Source organism: Meles meles, chromosome X (assembly GCF_922984935.1).
Source record: "Meles meles chromosome X, mMelMel3.1 paternal haplotype, whole genome shotgun sequence".
NCBI classification, from domain to species: Eukaryota; Metazoa; Chordata; class Mammalia; order Carnivora; family Mustelidae; genus Meles; species Meles meles.
This window is the reverse complement of record NC_060087.1, coordinates 40,672,273-40,693,200: the sequence shown is the minus strand read 5'-3', so window position 1 is coordinate 40,693,200 and position 20,928 is coordinate 40,672,273. Positions and strand designations below refer to the sequence as shown.

Sequence of the window (20,928 nt, the reverse complement as noted above, 5' to 3'; positions counted from 1 at the left end):
CTTAAACCTCTTCGGATCCTTAGGGGCCCAAGGAAGAATTTCATTGGAGTACCATTTGCAACAAACTTGGAAATGGAAAATTAGAGTTTGAAATGCTCTTCCCATGAAGCAGTTTATGAGGGGTTATTTTGACATCTGTCTTGGGGAATTTTAAGACGCTTCCGTATCTGAAAGTCTTACATACATTTCTCATAACTTTTCTTTGGAGAAGGGCTGTTTAGGATGTGTAGCAGGTTAAGTTTCAGAATTTCAGCAGCTTTAGGCTGTTGTCATCCAGTTTTGACAGACTGAGTGTGCACTTAGAGGAAATGGAATGTACTTTCAGTCGCTGGAATGCATTGTACCTAAGGAACTCGGGATAGTGTATGTCAGGTTTCAGCTGTGATTAATATTTCGCTGATGAGTTTTCAACTCTGTGCCATGCTCAAACTCTGCCTCTACTTGAACACTGCCTACTAGTTTTTTTTTTTTCCAAAGATTTTAAAAATTTATTTATTAGACAGAGTGAGAGAGATCATAAGTAGGCAGAGAGGCAGGCGGGGGGCGGGGAGTAGGTTCCCCGCTGAGCAGAGAGCCCGATGCAGCCCCATCCCAGGACCCTGGGATCATGACCTGAGACGAAGGCAGAGGCTTTAACCCACTGAGCCACCCAGGTGCCCCTGGTTTTTGATTGTAAAATGATAAACGGGTGCCAGAAAATTTTTACTCTCTGTGAAGATTTGAGAAGGTCTCCCGTACACATTTTTAATTTCTTAGGACAAAAAGCATACTACCAAAAAGTATGAAGTATGAATCTTTTCTCCCTTCCTCCCCCCCCAACAAATGATAAAATATGCTTTATGGAATGAGGAAAAGGGCTTTTCTTTACATGACTAGGTAGTTTGAATTCTACCCATTTGACTTCAAGTGTCACCATAGAAACATGGGTGGGAGGCTGTAAGTACTGTAGGCTGTTATTGTCAGACATCTCTGGCAAGAATTCATCGAAGTGTATAAAGCATTTCCTTTAAAGTGCTAAGTATTTATTTAGTTCTGGTGTTCTTCCTAAAAATTCAAGACTTGCATTCCTCCTACGGAGAGAAAAGATAGACGAAATCACAATCCTTAATTCTAGTATTTTGAATGTAATTGGCATATTCAAAATATGTGCGCTTACCTTCAAAATACGATTCCTGGAAGAGACAGGTGTCTGCTTGAGAAGCTGTGACTTCTTCAGCAGCAAGAAAAAGTGGGAACCCACCCACATTTCTTGAGTGCCTCTTTTGTGCCCTCCGGGAAGCAGCAGGTCACCCATTCTGCTTCTGGTTTCTGGAAGTCAGTTTGCAGAGTGGAAAGAACGTTCTTGAATGGGTTGATTGGTGTGACTTTGGCTGGGTCGGGAATGATGAGAGAGAGAGAGATGGAGGGAGGGAGAAGCTGCACAGATAGGTGTGTTTGGGGAACAGAGTTCTCAACTGAGGATGACTTTGCCCCCAGCGGACATTTGGTTGTATTTGGAGCTGTGATGGGGACGGCGTGTGGAAATGCTCTTGGCATCTAATGGGTGGTGGAGACCAGGAATGCTGCTAAACATCCTGCAATGCACAGGACAGCCCTCCCCGTCCCCCCAACAACAAATGATCTGGTTCCAAATGTCAATAATGCTGATGTTGAGCAACCTTGACTTAAAATTAACACAGAGAATAGCCGTGAAAGCCAAGTCCTCTCTTCTTCACGGAGGTGTATGGACTACATTTTAGCTGGAATTCCTCCATCTTAGCAAATAACTCTATCTAAAGATTATTTCTAGATAGTTCTACTCTCACGAAGTAGAAACTCTAGCTTACTAACGAAAGGATTTGCTTGTGATTTCTGGGCTCCAGTTATTTTTTTGGTTTTCATTTTCAGGATACACTTCTTTTTCTCCAGTCCCAATTTCCCCCAGTATAATTATGGTTTCTACTTCTACTTGATCTCTTCACCATAGAGGTAATAATTAGCCAGTGACCATTCAGCGTGAAGTATTCTTTTGTCCTGGGTATTTGGAGCCTGCGATTATATTGCCCCGAGACTCAGATACCATCAACCAGTCAGGAGTGCTAGAGGGTGTGAGCATTGCTTAGGTCAGTACCAAGCATAAGAAATAGTAGGGGCACAAAGTCAGAATATAACGCACTGTAAGAATCTGGCTTTGTTAGCATCAAGTGGCACGAGTATGTGGTTCTTGTTAAGAAAAGAATGAAGTTCAATTGAAAAGAATTTTTTTTGAAGTTTGTTTATTCACTTATTTTTAGTTCTCTCTACACCCAGTTTGGGGCTCAAACTCATGGCCCTGAGATCTGGAGTCGCGTGCTCTTCAGACTGAGCCAGCTGCGTGCCCCTAAATTCTGTATAGCAATGTTTAGTTTGTGCCTGGAGATCCGGAGATGGAGTTGCGAGACCTCAGCTGTTCAGAGGTCCTGGGCTCCCATCTGCCATCATTTCTTTAGCAGTCCAAGTGGTCATAGATTTGTAAAAGGAGATGTACCATAGTGTCTGGCACAATCCCTCATTCTTAGACACTCTGGAACACTTACTGCTGTTTAAAATGCCAGAACACTAAAATCAATGAAGAGATAGAATGGGACTGAGGCAAGAGAAGAAAGCTGGAGGCCAAGAAATGGAAGATTTGTGAAGAATGGGAAGTGTCAAATACACACCCCCCCAGGGGTGCTTTCTGCCCATTGGAAATGTATTTGAGCACCTAGCAAGTGAGAGTTCTTTAGGCTCTGTGGATGCAGTAGAGAGAGAGGAAGGATAGGATTTAGCCCCCATTGAAAGGGCAGATGGAGGGAACAGCACATAGAACATTCTAGTCTGTTGCTTTTATAAAATAAAACCTTTTATCGTAGTCCTGGGAGAAGAGCTCATGTCTGCTTCTTAGTTTTATTTAGGAAGTGTGCTTAATTACCTGAAAAGGAAGTATCTCCACCCTCTTCAGATAATACTATAAAAAGATTCCTCCGCTCTTTCTACCCAAACAGAGGTGTATATGGGAATAAAATAACACACAAGTAAAATGGTCTTCTCGGTTATAGACATTAACAGTCCATTTGGAAAAAAATAGAGATCCCCCCCTCCATATTACCATTTTAAAAAATCATTGAACATGGAATCACAGGCCTTTGTTGTCGTGGTTCACTGAATATTAACCTTTCGCCTGCTAACAATTCAAATTCCACAGAAAAATACAAAACAGCCTCATTATTTAAAATGATATTTAGGCGCACCTGGGTGGCTCAGTCATTTGAGCATCTGACTCTTGATCTTGGGTCAGATCATGATCTCAAGGTCCTGAAATCAAGCCCCTCCTTACGCCCTGGGTGGAGCTCCTCTCTCAGCAAGGAGTCTGCTTGAGATTCTCTGTCTACCTCTTTTCCCCCTCTTCCTCTCCCTCAATCTGTCTCAAATAAATAAACAAGCCTTAAAAAAAAACCTCCACAATATTTAAAAGATATACCCTTGGACCTGAAAAGACTTACATATTATATTGCTTTTTATTCATTTTTCCTACTGATTTTTTTTTAAACTTCCTGAGTGAGACAGAATCTATTTAAAAGCCTAAGTGATTTTTACTCAGGGACTGTTCTCTTCTTTGTTTCTCCTCAGTTTTAATCTCTCAAAGAACCTTTTCCAATTTTTTAAAACTTGGCGTGAGTTCTAACCTTTTATCTGCTTCTAACAGGGTGGCTCTGAGGGAGGCCCTTGCCCTCTAATACCAAGTTTGTTAACTATTAGAATGAGGGAGGGGAAAAAATGGTGGCCAGCAAGATTGGCAAAGATAAACCTGGAAGCCAGTTAAAGATATGTGAAGTTCATTATGCTGTTCTCTCAACTTTTGTACATGCTTTTAAGAAGTTGCATAATAGAAGTATATATTTTTTAAAGATCAGCAGAAATAGATAAAAGTGTTTCTTGTTCCAGCACTACCTTTGGTGTTCTTAAAAGGTCAGGGGGAAGATCTGAATATACTTCGAGGCCAAGTGCAAAGGCAGGCATGGTATGGGATCAGTTCAGGACCTGTCTTTGGTGAGTGGGAGATGAAGGGAATAGGTGTGCGTGTTTGAAGGGTGATCAAAGTTCCTTAGTTGTGACTAGTGAGTCCTGACCCACCTAGGCCAGGCTTGCTTTCTTTTGGGGGGTGGGCATTTTCAAAAGCGACTTAAAAAAAAGTTTATTTATTTAATTAATCTCAATACCCAGTGTGGGACTTGAACTCCCAACCCTGAGATCAAGAGTCACATGCTCTACCAACTTTCCCAAGGAAAGCCATCTGTAACTCATCCTCTTCAGCCCCAGGTTTTTTTCCTTTCCTCTGAAAATTGGCCTGAACTTTCTGTTGCTCTGAGCAATGGTATTATGTTCCTAGACTAGATATGGTGCCATCGCCAAAGTCTTTAATGCTCTTAGCATGATGATTAGGAATTTCTTCAGTCCTGCTCATTTCTGGGACGCTTTGGTCTTTGCCCTGAAGCTCTGATTAAGTGTCTTCTTTTGGTGCTTACGTTTCTGGAGCCAACTCCTCATTATGTTGTAAGAGTTGTTTCATTTTGATGTGTGGGATACCCCTTAGGTAGAACTATTCCTTGGTGTTTCTTGAAATTCACTGATTCCTCAAACATCATAGTCAAGTCCAGCCAGAGCTACTGAGGACAGAGACTTGGGGATCCATCTTAAAAACCTCAGAAATCCATTTTGGTCTGTTTGTTCAAGAGATGTTCCTAGCAACCCCATGAGTATGCATGTGTGTCTCCTAGTTTTTCTGATAAGGACCAGGGCACTCTGAAGCGCAAAGACTCAGAGCCCAAGTCCTCCCCGCCTTCTGAGCCTGGAGATAGATGGAGCGCCACCTACCAGCCTGATATGGAATTGCAGTGCACTCCCACTGACTTAGTGATAACGATTTTGTTTTTCTTGGTAAAACTCCAAATCTTTGAAGAGGGTGAGTAGGAAAAAGAGGAAGGAAAGGATTAGATTGAGATTGTGCATAGCTGCATAATAAGGGAATTTGAGGAATTTGTGGACAGCAGATACAGTCACCCTGGCACTGTTAATAGTGCCTTTGTGAGTAAGTTCTACATACATTTCCCTTTACTTAGAACCTGCTACCCCATCTACTTCCCCCGAATTGCAGCCTTTCTCTAAAGGAGGAGAGGCAAAGAAGTTGGCTTACAGTTTACTGCCTAGACCAGTACTTGGCTCTCACATACCCGTTTAAGCAATACATATTGGATGCATAATGTACTAACGTTAGACTGTGGGCAAGATACTGGGACTGGTATAGTAGGCAAGACAGACTCAGAACCCTCTTCTAATGTAGGAGTGCCCACTGGCCCATTGGTATGTTCTCTTTGGCCCACACAACGCTGTAAGTGCTGCAGTGTTTTTCCCCCTCGTGAAACATTGGGAAACTTGGCCCCTTGGGACTATATTTCCACATGGCATAAATGTCAGAGAAGTGAGGGGGTGGTGTTGAGAAATACCTACCATGCTAAGCACAGGCTTACCAACTCTCTCATTGTATTTGATATGTTAGCTCTTGGGCGGGGGGCTCTGTGATTGCGAACCCCATCTTTATGTGCCTCCCTTCACTGCGATCCCCCTGTGACATAGGGAGCCTTGGGTGAGAGGCAGGACAGGAGGCCAGGTTGGGATGGGACATGTGGCTCCCAGTGGGTTCTCTCTGCCAGTGGGCAGTGCTCTTGAGCTCTGCCCTTCATCCTGCCCTGCCCAGGTCGCTGCTGTACCACTCTCATGAGTGTTCAGGATTAGAATTTGCATCAGAAAGGGGATATTTTGGTGCCAGGTTATCTGGTCCTACACAGCTGTCTGTCTTTGTGGTTCTTCCTGCCTAGGGCCCCCCCCCCTTTTAAACCAGCTCATCAGTGCTGCTCACCTTTGAAAGCACACCCGCCTTTCTTTCTGGAGTGTTCTGAAGGCTGGGCACTGTTGGGCTTCAAGGCTGGGGGCCGCAGAGAATAGAGCTGCCTTCAAGGGCTCTCCAGCTTCTGCCTGATCACTTGCTTTGTTCTGTTTTTGCGTTTTGGACTTTCTTGTAAATTTCCTTTGCAGAAAGCGTTGCGAAGCTCAAGGTATTGTCTGTTTCATTAATTGAGAATAATTATTAATTCGTTGTCTTTCCTGATCTTCCTATCTGGTCTCTGTAATGGCATCTTGAATTCTGGAGGGTGGGGTTTCTGTCCTGTTGTGTTTCTCCCCGCCCAGAGCCCAGCCTGGGACTGTGCGAAGTAAGGTTAAAGAATAAATATTCGTTGCACAATCAAATCAATATCTCGTTTCCCGACTGTTAGCACACAGAGCTTACAGGTGATAACCAATTTAAATTTTAATAGCCCGAGAGACTCTTCTGAGGGCACATGCATTCCTTGCTCCTCTTAAAATTTGTATAGTTTTGAGTATGGAAGCCATCCATACCGTCCTCTCTTGACATTTTCCTTTTCCGTCCGGTTCTGTCTCATTAAGTCTGGGGCTGAAAGTGAGGGACAGGTGGTAACAGGCCTGGTTGCAACAAGCCTGGGAGCCTCGAGTCACCTGACAGTGGTGGGGGGCAGGGAGGGCTGGACACTTGGATAGCATTCAAGGTGGAGACCACAGCCCTCTCAGAAATGCCCTGGGGACGCCCGGACTCTCCCCACTTAGAAACACCGACCTTACAACATGGCCTCTCCAACAGGGCAAACTGATACCCACTAGGGGAGACCCCACATCCCCATGCAAGGTGGAGGGATGACTGACTGGAACTCGGGAACTCAGGAGTCCCGGTTTCCTCGCTAACCCCCCCACATCCTATTTACTTAACCTTCCGTGGTCAGTGGCCTCTTTTAGGACTGCTTCTAGTTTTAGGGATTAAATATGGGTGAGTCCTCACAGCACGATTTCCCATAGGTTCTAGATCTCTCATCTCTGACTCAGCAAACAGTGTTTTATGCCAGTGCACACATACCATTTATCTTAAGTCTCCACCCGGCCCTAAAATGTGAATTTTGTATTGTAATCTGCATTAGATGTCTATGCGTTTGGTTTAAAACAACTGAAAATTATTTTTGTGAATCCCATTATTTACCATCCTCAAATTTTGGAGTACGATTGACATACCAAGGATACATGACATGCTGAGTCCCTGGTTTGGCGAATTTCCAAGAGGGTCCTCCTGCTACTTCTGTGTAATTTTTTTTTTTCCTCTTTATCGTCTGTGTAAAATTTTTTTTTTTTTTTTGGTGGTCATTTTCAAATTCCAAGATGGAGAATATGACTTTATAATAGTATCACGTAAAGCAGTTTTCTTTATCCTCTTGGTAACCCTATGAAATAGGTTCTGTTATCTCCCTCCATTTTACAAACGAGAAAACCAGCACAGGGATGTTCAGTAAATTGCTCAAAGTTGGTTCCTAAATGGTGGGGCTGGGATTTGACCCTGAACCTGTGCGCTTGACCTTACTCTGCTGTCTGCCTGTGGAGTAAACTAAGCCAGGGAAACCGATTTGTCTTGTGTCATTAATAACAGTTCGGATTTTGGTGCTGCTTTTCACAGCCACTGCGTGACTAATTTTCATGTCAGTTCCAGGTAACGTATTTCTCGAGAATGCAAGAGGCTCAATTGTTGGGTTTTACATCTTCAGTTAGCAAGAACTTGGCCAGCCTCACGACTGTGGCCATGGATAGACTCTGCCCGATGACCCCCAACTCATCCACTTCTGAGAGATGCCCCACAGGAGAGTGACCTCTCTGACTGGGGTGACCAACGTCCGACTAAAGAGATATTCAAGCTGAGGCTTGTCATGATCCCAGCTGTAGTTGTAGTGTTTTCAAACAATGTGACTAAGATACAAAAGACACTGGTACTGAACTTGTTGCTGTGTCTTTGCAGTATTATTTGGTAGTGATGCTCTTTACTTTTCATTCATTGTGTTTCTTAGCTATGTAAACAAGAAGCCAAAGTGATTCATTACCCACAGCTCTTTTTAATAATGCTTGTGGTTTAACGTTTGCCAGATAATTCAATATATAGCCACACATCACTCTGGGGGGCAAACAAAATCTTTTCTGTTCCTTCCTTTCTTTCTTTTTAAAAATCTGTTTCTTTAGTTACTTTTCTTTATTTTCTTTCTTAATTTTTTAGTTACTTTTAATTAAAACCTTTTTAGAGGATTTATTTATTTATTTTGAGAGGCAGAGGGAGAGCCAGTGATTGTGGGGGGGATGGGAGGGACAGGGAGAGTTGTACACTGCACTGACCGAGGCAGCCGGGTGCCCTGTGTTTCTTCAGTTACTGTTTTCTTCAGTTACTTTAAAAAAGTCTGGATTAGGACTTCAGACTTACTCCATCCAGTGTGGCAACGGCAACAACTAAGAGAGACAAAAAAGAAGGTCTTAAAGGACATAAAACATAGAAATTAGACCTTCCACACATTCTTGCCTCTGGACCTACGCGCATTACCTCCATGGATGCTCATGGAGTGGTTTTCCTCTACTGCCTTACCAGAGGCCAACGTCTCCATGGCCAACCGGGTCCTGTCATCTATCTTCTAGGTGAAGCTCCTGCAGTTACCTGTATCTTCCCCAGCATCATCCATTTCTCCCATCCACATTCCCTTCCAGCTACTGTGCCTTGTCTTGGCATCAAATACATTTCAAACACATTTCCTCCCGCGCTGCATTGTTTTCACTGCACTGTTTGATTCCATTGTTTTCACCCCCCACCCCTAGCCTCCAAATAGACTCCTGTCAAGACTGCCCGAGAGCTCTGAGAGCTCCGCATTCCAAGTCCAGTGCTGAGTTCTTAGTCCTTATCTCATTGAGCCTTCAAACAGGATTTGACCCAGCTACTCCTGCCCTTTTCCTTGAAATCATTTTCTTCCCTTGGCTTCCTCTACAGGACACTTGGTGCTCTGCCTATCCGAGGGTGTTCCTTGCCAATCTCCTTTGCTGATTCCTCCTGGCATTGCCCCAACCTCTTCATATTCAAGTGCCTCGGCCCTCCTGCCCCTTCTCTATCTGTCCTCACTCCCAAAGTCAAATTAATCCCTTGGCTTTAAATACCACTTAAACGCTGATTTCATCTCACAACCCTCTGCTCAATTTCAACTTCATCTCCGCTTGGATGTCTCTTTGGCATCTCCAGGCTAGCATGTCGAAAACCCAGCTCTTCATTCCCCTCTGCATACCTCCCCACCCCTGCCATACCCAGCTTGTCCCAACTTGGGAAAGAGCAGATTCATGTTTCCCATTGCCCAGGCCAGAAACCCTGGGGTCCCCATTGAGTCTTCTCTTCGGCTTACCCCACCTCAGCAACTTTTGTCTGCTCTACCTTGATAATATATCCCCGATCTGACAGGTCACATTTATCTCTGCTGATACCACCTGGGCCAGGTCACTGTCCTCTCATTTGGATTCATCAGCTAGGTGCTTGGTCCCTTCCTTGCTTCAGGAGTTATCCTTTCATATGGTTCCACTCTCTAGATCAGAAGCCCCATAGCATTTGTTAACTTCCCTCCAAGCCGTTTGTTAACTTCTCTTGGAGTATTGACCACAGTCCTTGAGAGATGATGCCCTGTGAGATCTGCTCCCTCCATCCCTGCTCAACCTAATCATTGCCATGTCCTTTCTTTTTCTCCCTTTCCCATTCTGCTTGCTATAGTGACAGTGGCCTCTTTCCTGTCCCTGTGACTGTTGAGGTATGCTCCTACCTACCTTGCCCCTGCACAAGTTTTTCCTCTGCCTCACCACCTCTCATCTGTTGCCCAGATCTTTCCAGAACCTGCTTTGTGCCTTCCTTCAGGACTTGGTTTAAATGCCTCCTTGATCAGAGGGGCCTTACTTCCCTGATCACTCCAAGCAAAAGAACAGCCACCCCTGATTTTCCCCTTATCTGCCTCCCAGGATTGCTTGGTTGCTCTATCCTGCCAGAGACCTCATCACCAGCTAGCTTACTTTGCATTTATTTGATGATGTGTCTTTCCCTTCTGGGCTGGAAACTCCATGAGGGCAAGTATTTTGTCTCTTGTTAATTGCTGGATCCCCTGAACAGCCTGGTACCTAGAAGTTAGACGTACTCAGTAAAAAGAAATGTTTGAATGAATGAGGAATTACCTGGACAAGGTAGTCAGAAATAAGCTGCAGGAAATGAGGATTTTCCCAGGCCAGAAGAGGACGTAAAGAATCTATGACCTAGGATGTATTCTATAGAATACGTCTTAGAGCTAGGGGGTGATTGTTGGAGAAATGACCGAAATCCCGTGTTTTCTTTTAAAGCAGTGACTAGGAAAATACAAGGAGTCGAAACTGTTTTTTTATTTGCCACTGAGAAGGACTTGACGGTCCTGTGCCAAGTAACACAGCTGAAGGCAGGAGAAATAGCCCATCTCTCAGACCATTCAAATGAGAATCTCATCTGAGCATCACTAGGACTGCCTTTGAGCCATCATGTCCTGGTTAATTGGCCAAGTTTGTTTCTTTTCCTAATGGTACATAAAAGAAGGGAGTGTCTTAAAATCCATGGCGTTTCAGGTTGGGTGAAATACAGAGTGGGTCTCTTTTCTACATCTTGGAATTCTAAAACTCAGTTTGTAAATCTTAGTCATTTCTAAAGTTAGTTTATTTTTGTCTTTAAGATTCCAGTGTGTCTTAAATCAGTGCATACTTAATGCATAGGCTACTGTACTTGAGTGACAGTGTTGGCTTTCTTATGGAATGTTTCTCTGGTATTGAGCGTGACTAACACCATTGGGAGTGATTATCCAAAAATGAGTTTGGACTTTGGTTTGCTACGATGGGTTGAAGATACGTTTTTCAGACAGCTGCAGGTTTAGTTCTTGAACTCTCTCTTGAAATAATTACAGGTTGGGGCACTTGGGTGGCTCAGTCGTTTAAGGGGCTTCCTTCGGCTCAGGGTCCTGGGATCAAGTCCTGCTTCGGGCTCCCTGCTCAGCGGGAAGCCTGCTTCTCCCTCTCCCACTCCCCCTGCTTGTGTTCCCTCTCTGTCTCTCTGTCAAATAAATAAATAAAATCTTCAAAATAAATGAAATAATTACAGGCTCCTAAGAAGTCATACAAATCGTATGGAGAGGGCTCGCAGAGCCATCACCTGGCTCTCTCCCATGGTGACATCTTATGTAAGATGTGGTTTTTAATGGGTCATCTTGTTTTCTTCTGATGACCCATTAGGGTAGGAATTGAGAGGAAAGGTCATTTTGTCATATGGTACAACCAGCCGGTTCATGGTACAGGGCTCCCGGTCACAGGAGGTGAGATCAGAGGCAGACATGCCGCAGGGGATTCATATATTGACTGTCCCATCACAGAGGAAATAATCAGGTTAAATTAATTTGGAACCTATTCCTCCAACAGAGAAGCTCTGCATCGATCTGTTTTTGCTGCGGCACAGGCTTTCTTTCAGTGAAATTGTTTTAGAATGATTGAAAATGCTCTATAAAACTCAAGTTCTAGAATCGCAGAGTCAGAAGGCTCTGAAGGTCAGCCTCACTCATTTGCTAGGGTGACTTCCCTTTTATCACCCCGCCAGCTTCCTAGTCCAGCTCTTCCTAGGGGCCTGGGTCCACTCTGCACATGATAGGACTTTTCCGACCCACACGTCAGACAATAGTCATGTATCTCTGTGCTTTCCTGCCTTCCCTCTGCTTCAATACATCCAGACCCTTTAATCCCGGGGTAACTGAGCCCCCCTCACTACCCTGCACGCTGCTTCTCCGCAGGTTGATTCTGGTAGCTTGGCCACATCCTGGAGAGAGGATAATGATGGACCAGGTACATTCATTAGAGAGCAAATGGAGAGAGACAGTATAAGAAAAATAACAATAAAGAGGACTTGGTACAAAAAGCTCACCATTAAGATCATATTTTTTTAACTTTTTTTTTCGTTAAATATTTTTTATTTGAGGTCGGGAGAGAGCACAGAGTTCTCCCCACTCAAACTCCCCACTGAGCAGAGAGCCCGATGTGGGGCTCAATCCTAGGACCCTGAGATTATGACCTGAGCCTAAGGCAGACGTTTAAGTGACTGAGCCACCCAGGAGCCCCTAGATCCTATTTTTTTTTAAATGAAATCATTCCTTCCTTTTCTGGTTTCTCTTTCCCATTCCTATTGTTTATTCCCTTTGATAAGCCAGACTTCTGTGGTGTGGTCTCCATTGTGACAGCCCCATTACTCCTGCCTTCCAGCCAAGTCCCCTCCCCAGGACCTCCACCTCACCACCACCACCACCACCACTACATCTTCCTGGATGCCTGGCCTCCACGTGGTCTTTATTGCTATTTTTAATTCTTCCACACTATTGCTCGGTGGGAACCAGGTCACGTGAGCATAGTTTGTGACTGATTTGTCAGGTCTTCAGTGCTTCTGCACGAAGCATCAGATAATGCCTTGGAAAATTCTGGTTCTTGCCATTTGTCAAAACATCAGAATGGTAACCACCCCACTCCCCGCTGCCATCTCCAGATAGTTGGTATGTTGTGGGAGAGGGGCAGCAAAACCCCACACAGAGGACCCTCAAGGACTCTTTCTAGGGGATTCAAATTCTGAGAATAAATAAGACCGATTTTTCAGTGTCTTCCCCTGCAAATGGTGTTTAGAATGGTTAAAAAAAAGAGAAAGAACTAAAATAAGAACAGAAAATTTCTGGTCCCTTCTAGCCCCCGGTCATAAAGACAGGTCAGGATGTGACAAAATCAGATTTGGGAAGATTTCTACTGCATGAGAAACTAGATGGTCTAAGTTGGGAGATACTGTCTTGAAATGTGGGAAGTCAGATACAGCAGTATCATTAACCTGTGTTGAGGGAACAGGGATCTGGAGAGCTGGGGTAGAGAGAGCCAAGTTACCTAGTCTGAAAACACATCTGGCTCATTGTGTTTTAGATTTTTATTTATTTATTTGAGAGAGAGAGAGAGAGCGAGAGCGTGGCGCGGGAGCAGGAGCAGTGGGGAGGGGCAGAGGCAGAAGCAGAAGGAGAGGGAGAAGCAGGCTCCCTGTTGAGCAGGGAGCCTGATGCGAGGCTTGATCCCGGGACCCTGGGATCATGACCTGAGCCAAAGGCAGATGGCTTAACCAACTGAGTCCTCCAGGTGCCCCTCACATCTGGCTCATTTTACGTGAACCTACTATTGATAAATCTTTCCAGATTATGTAAATAGATCTTGACTAAAATCTCCAAAACGTTAACATCATATGGCAGATTTGGAAGTGTGTAAACCTTGACCTACAAACTTGGCATCCCTGAAGAGCTGTCGTTACAGATTACAGTTGTCAAATTGAGGAGCAGAGAGGTGTGGAAAAGTTAAAAGCTCTTGCTTGTTCAGAGCGCTCTTGAAATAATTTATTTGGAGACCGCTCCCCATAAAGATTGCGCTGGCACAGAAGACATGGTCTCGTAAATAGAAATGAATTTGAAGTATGGGACAGCGTGATGAAGACTATACTCCTCGAGCTCCTGGGTGTGGAATATTCTGTAGGGGTACTAAAATCATAGGGGGATGCTTGCCTATCTATAGACGATCTATAGCTAAATAGACGTATCGTGCCTTTCTCTTTAGATAGCCATTTTGTCCCCATGGTAATCTTTATATTCCACGAATTGCTAAATAGATCGGATTTAAAAATATGGCATAAAAGGAAGTGCCTTTCTATAGAAATCTGGTGGGAGCTGTACCCTGACTGCGAGTAAGTGAGCCGTGTTCTTGTTCTTCATGTACATTCCAAAAAAACTGACTTCGTAGGTTTTGATCCATCGTTCTCTCAATAAGACTCCCTGTAAATTCTTAAAACGATGGGTATCTACGTATTTCAGCATAAGGAAGCTCCAACATTTTGTCCAGCAACTTTCTTCTCGTCGACGACTACTCTAAAAGAATGCCCATGTTTTTCCCCCTGAGGCTTTGTTGTTGTATGCAGCATTCCCCTTGGAAAGCTCTGGAGAGGTGAAACTCATTTCTGAGCTGTTGTTTTCATAAACTCAGTATTTTGCTTCCAGCACTCACGGCAAGATAGTGTGGAACCTGGTTGCTACCCAGCATTAGCCTCGTTGTTTTCCCACTTGTCTCCAAGGGCCAAAGATTATCTGACAGCAACTCTGAAATAATTCCTGTTTCTGAAATTCATGTGTAAAAGGAAATTTTTAAAGGGAAGAGGGTGAGACGCAAGTTCAAACTCTTACGAATTTTTGTAAAGAGTTCTATTGATTAACAAAAGCTCTCCCGGCATCTTCTGGCAGACGTGCGAGAGAAGGCAGTGGTTGTAATTAATTTTTAGTGAGCGCCGCATATTTGATAATTGCTCTGATTCACGCTATTATATTCCTCTTCCTTCATCCACAGCAAAACAAGCTTAATTTGATTCATACCCTTAGGAAGAAAAAAAAAAAAGCCTCCGATTACTCACATGGCTGTGATTCAGCTCTTGGCTCCTGCCCCCCTCCTCCTCCTCCTCCTCATCCTCCCTTTCTCCCACCCTGCCACCCCCGTACTCACTCCCACCCAGTGGCGTTGCCATCAGAAAACTGAGTCAGTTTGTTCTTTACAATGGGTGGGGAAAGAAGACAACTAATTAAAAAAACTTTTTTTCTGAGCAAAGTATACACGGCTTAGATCTGAAAATCCCTGCAGGGAGATGGGCACAGTGGCTGCTTATATAACATGAAAAGCATGGAACAGAGAGGCAAGCTCTCCTGGAGAAATGCTCAGATTGTCTTATATAAGTGTAGGCTGAGTCTGTGTGTGTGTTGTAGAGGTGTGCAGGTTTGTTTGTTTGTTTATTTCTTTCTTTCTTTTTATTTATTTGGAAGAAAGAGAGGGAGGGAGAACCAGGCTTCCCACTGAGCAGGGAGCAGGACCTGGGACTCCATCCTAGGACCTCACGATCATGACCTGGGACGAAGGCAGATGCTCTACCAAGTGAGCCACCCAGGCATTCCCACTCAGGCAGGTTTCTATGAAAATTCTGTAAAATTGGGATTCTCACATAGGCTGTATGCAAAGGTAGTCTTATGATCTCAGAGGATAATTTGTTCTAATCAGAGAGTGAATCTAGCAGCTGCCCAAAGATTTTGGATCATGGTAACACATAGGTGATAATGGTGCTTTGCAGCCTTCTACCTCCAAAAGACCAGTGTGACTTGGAGGCCTCAGATTGTGGGCTTTCCTGCCCCCGCGAGTTGTAAGATTCGTAACTGGTGATGGCCGTTCACCCTTTGTGGTGACATATTATCGGGGCAGCAGTTTCTGTTCATTCCTGGGGGTTTTCTCATTTATTCCCATTCTCCAGATGAAACAGAAGCCTTAGTGTGAAATGAGGTGACTTTCCCACGTCCCCACAGGTGATAGTCCCAGAGCTTGTCCTGGGACCCAGGTTGTTTGCATCCTGACCTGTAGTTCTGGTTTGTGGGAACCTGACCCAGTTGGATCATTTGGTATTTTAGTGATTGCCTGGGGACAGGAGTGGTAGCTGACAGGGAGTTCTCTGATGGAGCTCCAAACCTGTCTTTCACGGAACTGTTGAATCAGGTCTCTGTGCGTCTTGGAACTGACACACAGGGGAACAACATCAAACCTTTACGCCCCCCCCCCCCCCAGACTCTTCATTTGTAATCCTAACCACCTTCTCTCCGTTTTGCTGGCTCCCCCCGCCCTGCTTATGTTACCACCTGTCTCACAAACATTGCCTGGGTAAAGACAAGTTGGAGCAGTTGCTCGCCCTTGGACAAAACATGGAATTACTTCTTGTATCCCCCAGAGCAGTGTTGAGCACACTGCCTTTGGGGAGTTCCATATCTATAAAGTTTGCCTGAGCTTCTGAAATATCTGGTTGCTGTCCTTTTTATCATTCTTCAAATATGTTAGATGCTGGCTGGATACGATTAGCTTTTGTTAGGGTTTGTGGGAGGCTTGAGTTTCTTCATATAATTTTCGGGTGGAAACCCATGCAGTTTTCTCCTTTAAAACATGAAATTTCTTAATGAAAGACTACATAGGAGAAAATGCATGCTGAGGTTGTTTGTTTGTTTTTGTTTTGTTGTTGTTTCTGTTGTTTTGCAACCCCTTCACACCCTCCATTCCATGGTTTTCCCTTAGGGTAGCTATTGTAAAGTTTGATGTCCTGTGACCCTGTAAAGAGAATAAACAGTGGGTCTTGGGTACTTTTTTTTTTTTAAATTTAAATTCTGTTAGCCAACTTATATTACATCATTAGTTTTTGATCTCAGGTACTTTTTCCTGAGCCTGGACCCACTTCCTCACACCTCTGTAAGTTCATTTTCAATGTCTTCCCTGGCTGGCCCTGACCTGGTTCTGTATGGGATTTTGGAAATTCTGAGAAGTTTGGGCAGAAAGACCCCAAACAGATGTCAAGTGTAAAATCAGGGGAGTATTTTAAACTACTGAAACTTTGGGAGCAAAATATGCCTTGGCTAGGTGTTTGTCATCTTTGTTAAAATAGGTTAGAAGTGATTCTTTAAAAAAAAAAAGTTGCGGAACTTTATTTTTCTCATGCAGAAATGTGGTTTGGGGAATGACAAACGTGCGTATTACTCTAAAATGATGGCTCAAAGAGCCGCCAAAGGATAGAGGTTACATGACTATGATAATAGAAAAGCCAGTCTTTAGGGGTGCCTGGCTTACTCAGTTAAGTGTCTGATTCTTTTTTTTTTTTAAGATTTTATTTATTTATTTGAGAGAGTGAGAGAGCGTGAGAGGGGAGAAGGGCAGAGGGAGAAGCAGACTCCCCATGGAGCTGGGAGCCCGATGCGGGGCTCCATCCCAGGACTCCAGGAACATGACATGAGCCAAAGGCAGTTGCCCAACCAACTGAGCCACCCAGGCACCCAAGTGTCTGATTCTTGAACTCAGCTCAGGTCTTGATCTCAGGGTTGTGAGTTCAGGCCCAGTGTTGGGCTCCATGCCCTAAAAGAAGGAAGGAAGGAAGGATGGATGGAAGGAAGGAAGGAAAAAGAAAAAAGAAGGCAACTTTTACATAGTGTTTACTATCTGTCGGGCAGACACCGTCCTCAGCACTTACATATATTATATTTTTAACCCAGGTACCACAGCTAGGCACGGCAGAGTCAGGATTTGAATCCCAGCAGGTCTGACTGCAAGCTTTTTAAATGTTATAGATTTTTTTAGATGCCAGTTTTAGGTGTTTGATTTTTATTAACGTTCTGTTTTCATAGTCTATTTTTGTTTCCAGTGAAAGCCATGTCATTATAGATTTTATGTTCTCTGTATCGTATGAAGGTAACTTTCCTTAAGCCAATAAAATTTTACTCAAAAAAGTCAGTGGCTAGATTAATACATCCCTTTTGAAGTATGAATACGTTTTAATAACTGAACAAGAACTGTGTATGCACAGTTAAAATACCAAGACTTCAAAAGTGTAATTGGGAAACGCAGTTCTTAATTGTAGTGTGTGAGTTTAATTTCTGAAAGTCAATTCTATATGTAAATTTAATGTAGGGTTTACTCCAGGAAAACCCTACGGGGAATCCTTTTATAAAGCGAATAGTCAGTTCCTGAATTAACTCTTTTTCGCTGTTTCAGTGTGTGTGCTCTTCTCTCTGGCTTCATCTATCAATTTGAAAAGCAGATATTTGCACAGTTCTATATATTCTAGAAATAGAATGTGTTTTCTATATCGTAACAAAATTAGTTCCCCTTCAAGGCATAATCAACAGTAAATGCCAAGTCTTAGTCCAGGCAGTTGCTGACTTTGCTCAAGGTTAAAGGAAGTATGCTGAAAAGAGATAACTGTAGTGAAACTGCTCAGGCTGAGCCTTCCAGATTTTTTGTGTGGGGAATTGCACTTCTTATTACTGCGTTCTTCCTGTCTGCGTAATACCTGGGAACAATTTATTCCATGTCATGCCACTCCCATCTTGGTAGTAAACTTTTTCCTGATGAGGAAGACTTTTAGGCCTGCCCATTTATTTAATTGGAATTTTCACGGATGACACTTGATGATTTTCAAGTTTTTCTTATGCCACTTGTAGCAGTTTGGGATCGAAGGACTGTATAGATTCGTGCAAGTGTGTGTGCGTGATGTGGTTGTATCGTACGTGTGTGTTTGAGTGAGTAGCTCAGGTTAGAATGTGAATTGCAGTAAATGCAAAAGTGAAAGCCTCAACGTGGCTCTCATGCTCCCAACCACTTCCTGAAGAACCTGCCACGTGGGCCCCAGACTTGGACTTGAACTTGAGTCCTCAGGACAGAAAGAGCCCGAGTCCCCCAGGGGAAAAGTCTCTGGTGGGCCTAAATGCATAAAACCTGTTGACTGCTGTCATATGAACGCAGACGTTTGGTTGCCTCAGTTGTAAGAAAAAGTTTCAGGGGGTAACTATGAAGTTTGAAATATCTGGGAACAGAGCCAGAGCTTTACCATACCTTAAAAATAGTCTTGTAGCTTCCTCATTTACACGATCGTGTCCTTTGAAATCATTTAGAACGTGCACTTGGATCCTGTAATATACAAGTTATAAAGGAAAAATGGGAGCTTGTCAGATTAACTGCAGTCACCAGGCTAATAAAACTGAGTCACATCTAAATGGGCTGCACTTATGCTACCCTCCCATTCTAGGGAAAATGTGGCCGGGGGAGGCAGTGTGAGTCATCACCTGGTTTGTTTGACATACGCTTCCTTCCATAAATTGGGAATGGCAAGCGGCACAGGGTTCTGGGCTTGCCTCAGAGAAAGAGCTGTTGCAGCCTTCCTTGCATGATCGAAATAGGGCCCTTAGGTTTGAAGGATGAAGCTGAGCCCATGTTTTGGCTTCAGATGGCGAGGGAAGGGGAGAAACCGAGAGACCCAAACAAAGAACATTTGTAAGTAACATTTGGGGCAGGAGGGGGGCGGCAGCAAAGAAACGGTAGGGGGTTTTCACAGCTGAATTTTTCTCCTAGGACAGAAATATTTAAGAAATAGATTGGAGGTATTAAAATAAAAATAGATTGGTAACTACTTCATGGGGGGCTCATGTACTTCATAAGAATGTTCTTGATGTGAGCAGTCTAAAATGATTATAAGAGAGTGAGCACGGGGACTGGGGGAGACATATATATATATATATATATAAAATTTGGTAGTTACCATTTCAGATTTGCCAAGTTGTCATGACCGTGTTTAATTTTGCCAGAGTTACCCAACCATTTTGAAAGAAATGCGTTTTGGTTAAGAAACTTTTCCATGGCAGAGTTTGAATCTCCTTCGGGGTATTTCGAGGGGATGGGAAGAGAGGGGACTTAAATGTGCCTCACGCGTTTTCCTATAGGAGTTTTGCAGAGGTTCCCTGGAGCCTTTTAAAAGAAAGCCGTTTAGAATGCAAAATTGTCGGGGAGACTGTAGAGGAAGGAGGAATATATTTATAGCTGAAGTGCGTTTGTAAACTCAGCGTCTGCTTTGGGATTAATTTTTAATATGTGCCAGGCATTCCTCTGATTTCCACCCTGGCTTGGTTGTGGCTCTGTCTCCCCGTCTGTGAAGCTTGGGTGTTCTCTGGTCTAAAGCCGGAGTTGTCACAGCCTGGGCGTTTTCTGTTTCGGCTTATGGCTTTTTTTTTTTTTTTCTTTTCCTGAATGAGTGTCCTTTGTGTAACCCCAGTAATTCAGAAATCCTGCAGTCATAGGGACTGCCCTGTCACGTGACTTAGGTACTAGGTGCTGCCTGTGATTGGTCAGCTGCTAGTTGGCGGGTCCCTATAAGAGGTCCCGCTTCGGTTGTCCAGCCACTCTCCTCCTGCCTGAAGTGTGGCTCAGCAGGGGCAGAGGTGGGGGGGTGGCGGGTGTCCAGTGATTCAGCCACATGTGATACATGACCAAGTAACTGCTTCCTTGGGGTCCGCACATCAGTGGAAGACACCCACACTGGTTGTGGCTGATTTGATCAAACTCTGGCTCCCCGAACTGGTAACTGTTACTTTAATGTAGTTTACGGATTAAACTCAGAAAAATGCAGCTAAATTTTTTTTTTTTTTGCCAGGAACTTGTGTGGACTTACTCCCTGTTCTCCCCCCCCACCCCCCCCCCTTCTTATTCGTTTTGTAACAGGAATGAAATGCAGTTAACTCTTTAGAAAACTCTCGTAGGAGAAAGTGCCTCGTGTGATCTGGAACAAAGACATTTTATAATCAGATTTATCAAGCTGCGAAGAGGGAGTTTTAGCAAACGGAAGCAGCAGCATTCTGTCACCAGGAAATACTGCTTTATCCAGAATTGGTAAGTGAAAAGTGGCATCGCTCCCTAATAGATATCATATGTTGTATGTGGGAATTGTAAAATTGTTTACAGATCCTTAACAACTGGGTTGAACCAGAGAACACGTAAACAGTGAGGAATTCTAGAAAGAAGTAGCCCAAGAATATAGCATAAAGGTTGAGAAGAAGCCAGGTTATTTAACAAAGATGAGCTGGGCTCTACCGGTTAGACAAATATATGTAATACATGACTAGATGGCTTCCCCCTTCCTTTTTTAGTGGGGAGAGGCAAATAAAATGGGTTGTTTGGTAGAGTTGGGGCATTGACATTGCATGGGTATGGATTTCCATTTAGTCTGAATTATATATTTGAAGGAATGCTTTCATAATCACTCAGCTCACCCTCTTGTCTCTCTCTCTACCCAAGGATGTCAAGCATTTAGTTAGAACTCTACAAAATGAAAGTTTAAGTAATGCATTGGAAACATTTCCTACTGATTGTGAAGGGCAGATTAAGCTGGTAACAGCCTTTTTTACATTTGTGTCATGAGTTTTAAGATTGCTCTATTTGATTACAATTAGTACAGCAAAAGGGTGGATATTTCTAAATGGTCCATCATGATTCGAGAGTTTGTGATGAGCAGTTCTTCCTGGGTAGACACGTGTCTGTCCGTCTTCCTCTGAAGCAAATTCACTTTTA

General features: G+C 43.7%; 1 long non-coding RNA gene across 1 annotated transcript in view; it reads left to right on the top strand.

Moving 5' to 3' along the window:
- LOC123934432 overlaps nucleotides 1-20,615 on the top strand; it is an 81,295-nt gene extending 60,680 nt beyond the window's left edge. Inside the window, exon 5 of the long non-coding RNA XR_006816797.1 lies at nucleotides 20,083-20,615. This is a non-coding gene — a long non-coding RNA (uncharacterized LOC123934432). The remainder of the gene's footprint in view (nucleotides 1-20,082) is intronic.
- The last annotated feature ends 313 nt before the right edge of the window (nucleotides 20,616-20,928 follow it).